The sequence below is a fragment of the Amblyraja radiata genome, chromosome 26, assembly GCF_010909765.2.
Source record: "Amblyraja radiata isolate CabotCenter1 chromosome 26, sAmbRad1.1.pri, whole genome shotgun sequence".
Taxonomy (NCBI): Eukaryota; Metazoa; Chordata; class Chondrichthyes; order Rajiformes; family Rajidae; genus Amblyraja; species Amblyraja radiata.
In genome coordinates, this window is record NC_045981.1 from 6,408,435 (window position 1) to 6,416,310 (window position 7,876).

Below are 7,876 nucleotides of genomic sequence, written 5' to 3' on the forward strand. Positions count from 1 at the left end.
ATGAAGAAAGTGAGAAACTTACCCCGATGGTTGGGCACCAGCAGCTTTCTCTGTGCTCTGGTCAACTTATATATACTTTTTTTTTGTGAGCCACAGCAAGTCCGGTTCCTATATTTAGTATACAACAGCCTGATGAGCAGATTTTCTTGGTGCATTGACTGGTCTAATATCGGGATATAATTAGACAAGCAACATAAGCAATTTGCTTTGGAATTCATTAGCAGTAATCCGATTGACACCACACGTAGCCATATAAGTTGAAGCTGTAAAGCTGACAAATAACAAACCCAAGTTTTAGTATCTTCATTCCACTGAACCTTTAAAATAGGCTTCTACTAAACAGGTGGTACTTTTTTTTTCATAAGCACAAGCCACATTTATAATTTACAAATCCGTTTGAAAAACTAAATTGTTTTTATAAATTCCTGTCCAGCACCTAATATCCATGTTGAAACTATGGCCAGGACAGCTGGAGTTTAATTAAAAAGGTCAGGATAGTATAGGTTTAATTAAAATGCAAAATTGTACATTTCCATAATTTCCATAAAATATATGGTGAAAAATGTGACATATTCCACAAACCATAGCATAAGACCATGATGAGATTGCACTGGGAGTTATGTGTGTAGTATTAATAACTTTGGGCAAAAGACAGGCTATATTTACCAGAAGAGTGCTGCAAACATTCACTAGTCTAGTACAATAACAGGATGTCATGTTTACTATTTGAGGAGAGATTGAGTAGACTGTGAATGCATTCTTTAGAATTTAGGATAAGGTAAGATCTCAATGATGCATATAATGTGCTCAAGGGCTCGATGGGCAGGGTGCAGGGAAAATGTTTCCCGGACTGATGAATCTAGCACTAGAGGGCACAGTTTCAGAAGAGAGGATAGGAGGCTTAAACATTTTTTTCTTCATTCACACAACGGTGAAGTTCAGGAATTTACTATCATAGAGCATTGAAAAGCCTCAGTCATTTTGGTCAGAATATTAAGAGAACAAGATATGGGGACAATGCCAGACTATGTCACCGAAGTAAAAAATCAGCCAGGTCATAATGAAAATCAGTGCAAGCTTGGGTAGACCAATGGACAATTCATGCTCCCATTTATTATGTCTTTGCGTAAACTCTGTAGTTCATGCAAACTAATAATTTACACCCAACAAGACTTACCAGATTTGTGTAGTCATAATAGTGTTGAGAGTGTGCAAATAGTGCAACAACAAATAGTGGTGAGTAATTGGGTGTTTACACCAAAATTGTAACTTTTCTCCCTTAAATGCTTTTTAAAAATAGCAATCTGCTCTCAGTCTTGCTATCAAAATATGTGGAATGCTGCGGACTTCTTTTATGTCCTACATTACACTTCTTGTAAGAAACATAATTGTCTGTAACATTTGAAACATTTAGAGGTGTTGCCCAGCAGCTCAACTCCAAGATAAATAAACAGAAATCTTATAAATGACTATGTTTGAGTCTATCAGGAGATGCACGGTGTGTAATAGTCAGGGTCCTGGTGATATGGTCAAGATAGAAGTTGATTCTAGTAATGAGAGTTCTAGCTAGGAGACCATACTTGTTCCAAAATGTGCTGATTGGTGTGAATTTTCTTCATTACATCTGTGACGACACTTATAATAAAATGCTTAATGGTTGCAATCATTTGAAACAATTGGAGTTTCGCAAGTGGTCATTGAGAATGGAAATCGATGGAATGCAACTTCGTGTCCTAATGGGGTAATTAGGTAATTGTGAGAACTTGATGCAAAACAATATGCTACTTATCACTAATACCTGTGATGCCTCGATGATAATCTTAGGAAGGATTTACAGTTACAGAATTAGTGCTTAGTTTAAGTGACTGTATTTAAAATACAGCTTTCAACAAATAAAATGGTTGTTATCAATAATGTAGACTGCTTAACTTCAGATAATTGAATGAGTCAATAAATTAACTCATTATCATGAATGGCAACCTATTGTTGAGCATATATGACAATATTATGTAGGGATGACAGGAAGGATTTGCATCTGCAGCATGTGAGGATTGGTTGGAGATCAGTGAAATTCCCAATAGCCTCATCTGCTGTGTTTCCCCGGGACACGAGGAACATAAATCCTAGCTGCGGGCATGCAGGAAGCGTAGAGTTACCGAATAATTTGATCCAGGAATATATATACTCTTTGGTCAGCCAGATTTATGGATGTCACTGAGAGTCAGAATGTGGCAGGAGGTAACAGAGATTCAATGAAAAATCATAAAATAAAAGATGTTCTATCTGAATGTATGAAGGTCTGGAACAAAATGAACTAATCGGAAATAAGTCAAATGCTTTTGATGTAATAAGAAATTGTTAACAGATCTCTGAATTAAAGATAGACACAAAAAGCTGGAGTAACTCAGCGGGTCAGACAGCATCTCTGGAGAAAAGGAGTAGGTAACATTTTGGGTCGAGACCCTTCTTGAGACTGTCTGAAGAAGGGTCTCGACCTGAAACGTCACCTAGTGTTATTTTGTCTGAGTTTAGAAGAATGAGGCGGGACGACATTTGAACATACAGAATAGTGAAAGGCTTGGATAGAGGGGATGTGGAGAGCATGTTTCCACTAGTGGGAGAGTCTAGGACTGGAGGTTATAGCCTCAGAATTAAAGGCCATTCTTTTAGGAAGGAAATTAGGAAAAAAAATCTTTAGTCAGCAGGTGGTGAATTTGTGGATTTTTTTGCCACAGAAAGCTGTGTAGGTATGATGTGGTGGGAATTACAGAGACTTGGCTGCAAGAGGATCGGAGCTGGGAGCTAAATATTCAGGCTTATACATCATATCGGAATGACAGGAGGTAGGGTAGCTCTGCTGGTTAGAAATGAAATACAGTCCTTAGTGAGGGTGACATAGATCAGAAGATGTAGTCATTGTGGATAGAGCTGAGAAATTATATGGGTAAAAAGGCCCCAATGGGAGTTATTTACAGGCGCACAAACAGAGGCCAGGATATAGGGTACAAGTTGCATCAGGAGATAAAATTAGCATGTAAAAACAGCTACGGTGGTCATGGAAGATTTCAAAATGCAGGTAGACTATGAAAATCAGGTTGGTATTGGATCCCAAGAAAGGGGATTTGTAGAGTGGCTCCAAGATGGATTCTTAGAGCAGCTTGTAGCGGAGCCCACCAGGGAAAAGGCAATTTTAGATTTAGTGTTATTTAATGAACCAAATTAGGAGGTAGTGACCACAGCATGATAAATTTTAATCTGCAATTTGAGAGGGAGAAGGTGAAATCGCATGTGTCGGTATTACAGCTGGGCAAAGGGGACCACAGGGGCATGAGGGAGGAGCTGGCCAAGTTGATTAGAAAGGGACCCTAGCAGGTATGATGGTGGAACAGCAGTGGCAGGAATTTCTGGGAATAATCTGGAAGATGCAGGATCTTTTCATTCCAAAGAGGAAGAAAGAATTTAGGGGGAGAAAGAGGCGACCGTGGCTGACAAGGGAAGTCAAGGACAGTACAAAACTAAAAGAGATGGCGTATAACATAGCAAAGACTAGTGGGAAGCCAGAGGATTTGGAAGATTATAAAGAACACCAGGGGTAACTAAAAAGATAATACGGGGAGAAAAAATAAAATACGAAGGTAAGCTAGCCAATAATATAAAATAATTTATTCAGTTATATAAAGAGAAAGAAAGAGGCAAGAATGGACATTGGACCACAGGAGAATGATGCAGGAGAAGTGATAATGAGGAATAAAGAAATGGCAGAGGAGTTGAATAACTATTTTGCATCAGTCTTCACAGTGGAAGACACCAGCAATGTGCCTAAAATCCAAGAGAGTCAGGGCGTGGAAGTTAGTGGAGTGGCTATTACTAGGGAGAAAATGCTGGTGAAGCTGACAGGGTGGATAAGTCACCTGGGCCAGACGGACTGCACCCTAGGGTTCTGAGAGAACTGGCTTTAGAGGTTGTGGAAGGATTGATAATGCTATTTCAGGAATTAGGGGTCAGGAGTGGTCCCAAATTAATGGAAAATGCCAATGCACAAAAAGGGAGCAAGGCAGAATAGTGGGCACTACAGGCCGGTCAGTCGGACTTCGGTGGTTGGTAACATTTTAGAGTCCATTATAAAGGATGAGGTTGTGGAGTTCACGATAAAACCGGTTAGCATGGCTTCCTGAAGGGGAGGTATTGCTTGAAAAATTTGCTGGAATTCTTTGAAGAAGCAAATAGCAGGACAGACAAAGGAGAGTCAGTAGATGTTGTTTATTTAGATTTTTAGAAAGCCTTTGATAAGGTGACACACATTAGGCTGCTTAGGAAGATGAAAGCCCACGATATCAAAGGGCAGTTACCAGCATGGATAGCAGGTTGGCTGGATGGCAGAAGACAAAGAGTGGCAATAAAGGTTGGCTGCCAGTGACGAATGGAGTTCCTCATGGGTCGGTGGGAGGGTCGCTACTCTTCATGTTGTATATTAATGATTTGGACGAGGGGATTTGTGGCAAAGTTTGTGGGAAAGTTTGCAGATGATACGAAAATAGGTGGATGGTGCAGGTAGTGTAAAGAAAGCAGGGACTCTGTAGAAGGACTTGGACAGGTTGGGAGAGTGGGCAGAGAGGTGGCAGATTTAATATAGTGTAGCAAATTGTGGAGTCATGCATCTTAATAGTAGGGATAAAGGCATAGACTATTTTCTAAATGGGGTGAGAATCCAGAAATCGGAGGTACAAAGGGACTTGGGACTAGGTCGGCGCACTCGTCGCCTGGTCCGTTACCTACGCGCGCCGCTGGCTGAGGACAAGTACGATGACCTCAAAGCGCTCCTCTTCACACCTTCCTGGAGCAGATGCCGGCCGACATCCACCTGCTCCTCGCGGGTGAGAATTTTGATGACCCTCTGCAGCTAGCGGAGCGTGCAGACAAGCTGTGGCAGTCCAAGCAGCTGGGCGGCGTTTCGATCGATCAGGTGTCGGCAGTGCCTTGGGAAGCCCATCGACCGTGCCCTGCATCCGCCAGGGGTTCGGCTGTGCAGACGGTCCTGGGCGTCGCCGGGAAAGGGGAGTGGTGCTACTATCATCAGCGCTGGGGTCCCGCGGCCCGTCATTGCCACCCTCCCTGCTTGTGCCCGGGAAATGCCTGTAGTCGCTGCGGTGGCCGGCCAGAAACACCACCTCTGCATTTGGGACCAACTTTCGGGACGACGATTCCTCGTTGACACGGGTGCGGAAGTTAACTTTTTGCCATCATCGGGGGTCGACACTCGTTCCAGTAAGCGTGGGCCCTCTCTCACCGCAGTAAATGGCGGGTCCATCCGGATGTATGGGGTTCGTACGGTCCAGCTCATCTTTGGCCCCTGTCATTTTACCTGGACTTTTACGGTTGCCGACGTCTCTCAGCCATTGTTGGGCACGGATTTCCTCTGGGCTCAATCCCTATTGGTAGATGTGAGGGGGCAGCGCCTCGTTCGTCTGCTGTTTCGTTTTCGTGCCTCCGGTTCTGGGGGGGGGGAGGGGCTGGGCGCCACCTGGTGGTTAAGCCATTTACTAAGCGAACCCTCGGAACGAGGTCTGGCAGGGTCATGTGACTATGTTTGGCGGGAAGAAGACGTCACATGGTTGAGGGGTGTGCCCTGGCGGTTAGTCGGAGCTCTGGGAGAACACTCCCCAGTCGCGTGTGTGCTGTACCTATATTACTAAAAGTCTGATGTTGATCGCTTTTGGCCCACTGTGCTGCGATTTCCGAGAGAACGGCGCCACCTACGGCCGTCATTTTTGGCCACTTCGCTCAGAGCCCCCTCCGATGAAAAATCAGAGAGATATTGATGGGTTTTTTAAAATCCCCATTCTCTCTGCTGCCCCCGCTGGCGGCAGGGGGGAGGGTGGAGGGACTATTAAACCTGGAAGTGTCATGCCTTACTCAGTCTCTGCCAGACCCAGGAAGCGAGAGGGTCATGGCTCTCTGAGCTGTGAGCACGTCTACTCCACGGTGAGTCCCCTCAATGTGGCTGCTGCCAAATTGTTTGCCTTTTATTTAAAGTTTGTGTTCACAAAATTAATTTTGGTTGTCTGGTGGCTGCTGCCCAATTGTTTGCCTCGCCTTTTAAAAAAAGTTTGTGTTCACAAAATGAATTTTGGTTGCCGGGTGGCTGTTGCCCAATTGTTTGCCTCGCCTTTTTTTAAAAGTTTGTGTTCACAAAATGAATTTTGGTTGTCAGGTGGCTGCTGCCCGATTGTTTGCCTCGCCTTTTTAAAAAAGTTTGTGTTCGCAAAATGAATTTTGGTTGTCAGGTGGCTGCTGCCCAATTGTTTGCCTCGCCTTTTTAAAAAAGTTTGTGTTCTCAAAATGAATTTTGGTTGTCAGGTGGCTGCTGCCCGATTGTTTGCCTTGCCTTTTAAAAAAAGTTTGTGTTCACAAAATGAATTTTGGTTGTCGGGTGGCTGCTGCCCAATTGTTTGCCTCGCCTTTTAAAAAAAGTTTGTGTTCACAAAATGAATGTTGGTTGCCTTGGCTTGGCTTTTAAAATCGTTGCAACAGTTGGCTGCCAGCCCAAGAATCCTTTCGGCCCACAACTAGCCCTCTGGAAACCAGTACGTTCGGCCCGCAACACCCATATTAGCGCAACAGAAAGCGCCCCCCCCCCACTGGCGAGCAATATTGGAATTGGTGAAGAGGTGGAATATTGAGTTGGTGACCAGCCCTCCCATGTGATGCTGGGACCCAACTGGTTCCACTTAGTCTAGTTACTTATTAAAGATCACTTTTGATTCACAACGCATGACTCGCTATAATTCCGTCATTTCCATATATTCACCTCCCTTCTCACACTGGTCCAGATTTTGCCCAACCTTACTCGCTGTACTTTACATCGGGAGCCTGGGATCTCTCGATGAGATCGCCAGTGGCAAAGCTCCATCCGGCGCGGCCTTGTTGGCTTTGGAAGCCGCGGCCTCCAGTACAGAAGCGACCGTTCCAGGTGTCCCAAGCCGTCGTGAGGATTCTCCCGTCGCCGGAGCACCATCACCCGGCGCGAACGGCCTGGAACATCGGGCCTCCGTGGAGGCAACTGTGGAGGCCTCAATAGGCCCGACTATGGGTGAACTGGGGATGGGGACTGGACATTGTGCCTTCCCTCATAATGGGAACCATTGTGGCGGGATGTTCTTTATGTTTAAATCTCTTATTAATGTTATGTCTGTATTCTTTCTTTATGTGCTGCATGGCAAGAAGCATTTCACTACACCTAGGTGTATGTGACCAACAAAAATAACCTTTGACCTTTTTACCCTTCTTGAACTTATCGTCCCATTAATTTGAGAGACTTCTGTAACATATCCTGCACACTCTTTCCCTTTAACTCCACACCTCCAATTTGCTGACACCCCTCCCCTCCCCACTATTTAAAATGTCTATCTATAGCCCTAGTTATATGGTCTGCCAGGAGTCTGGTTCCAGTCGGGTTCAAGTGGAGTTCGTCCCGTTGGAACAGTGCCCTCTCTCCCCAATACCAATATCCGACAAATTCAAAACCACTACTTCCACACCAGTCTTTGAGCCGTGCGTTCAACTTTTATCCTCTCAACCTTACGCCAATTTGCATGTGGCTCAGGTAGCAATCCAGAGATTATTACCTTCTTGGTTCTGCTTTTTAATTTGGTACTTAGCTGCTCAAATTCCTTCAGCAGAACCTCTTTCCTCGAACTACCTACATCATTGGTTATATAAGATTTTCACTGTCTGCAGTATTTTGCTTTGGGGTTCTTCTGAATTTCTCTCCAAACAACTCTGCACTGTCAGTAAAGTGTAACCATGGTCAACTGGGGAATGGTCTGAGTAGTAAAGTTGTGTTCCTCCAGGTCTTCATTGTTTCAAGGATCTCAAT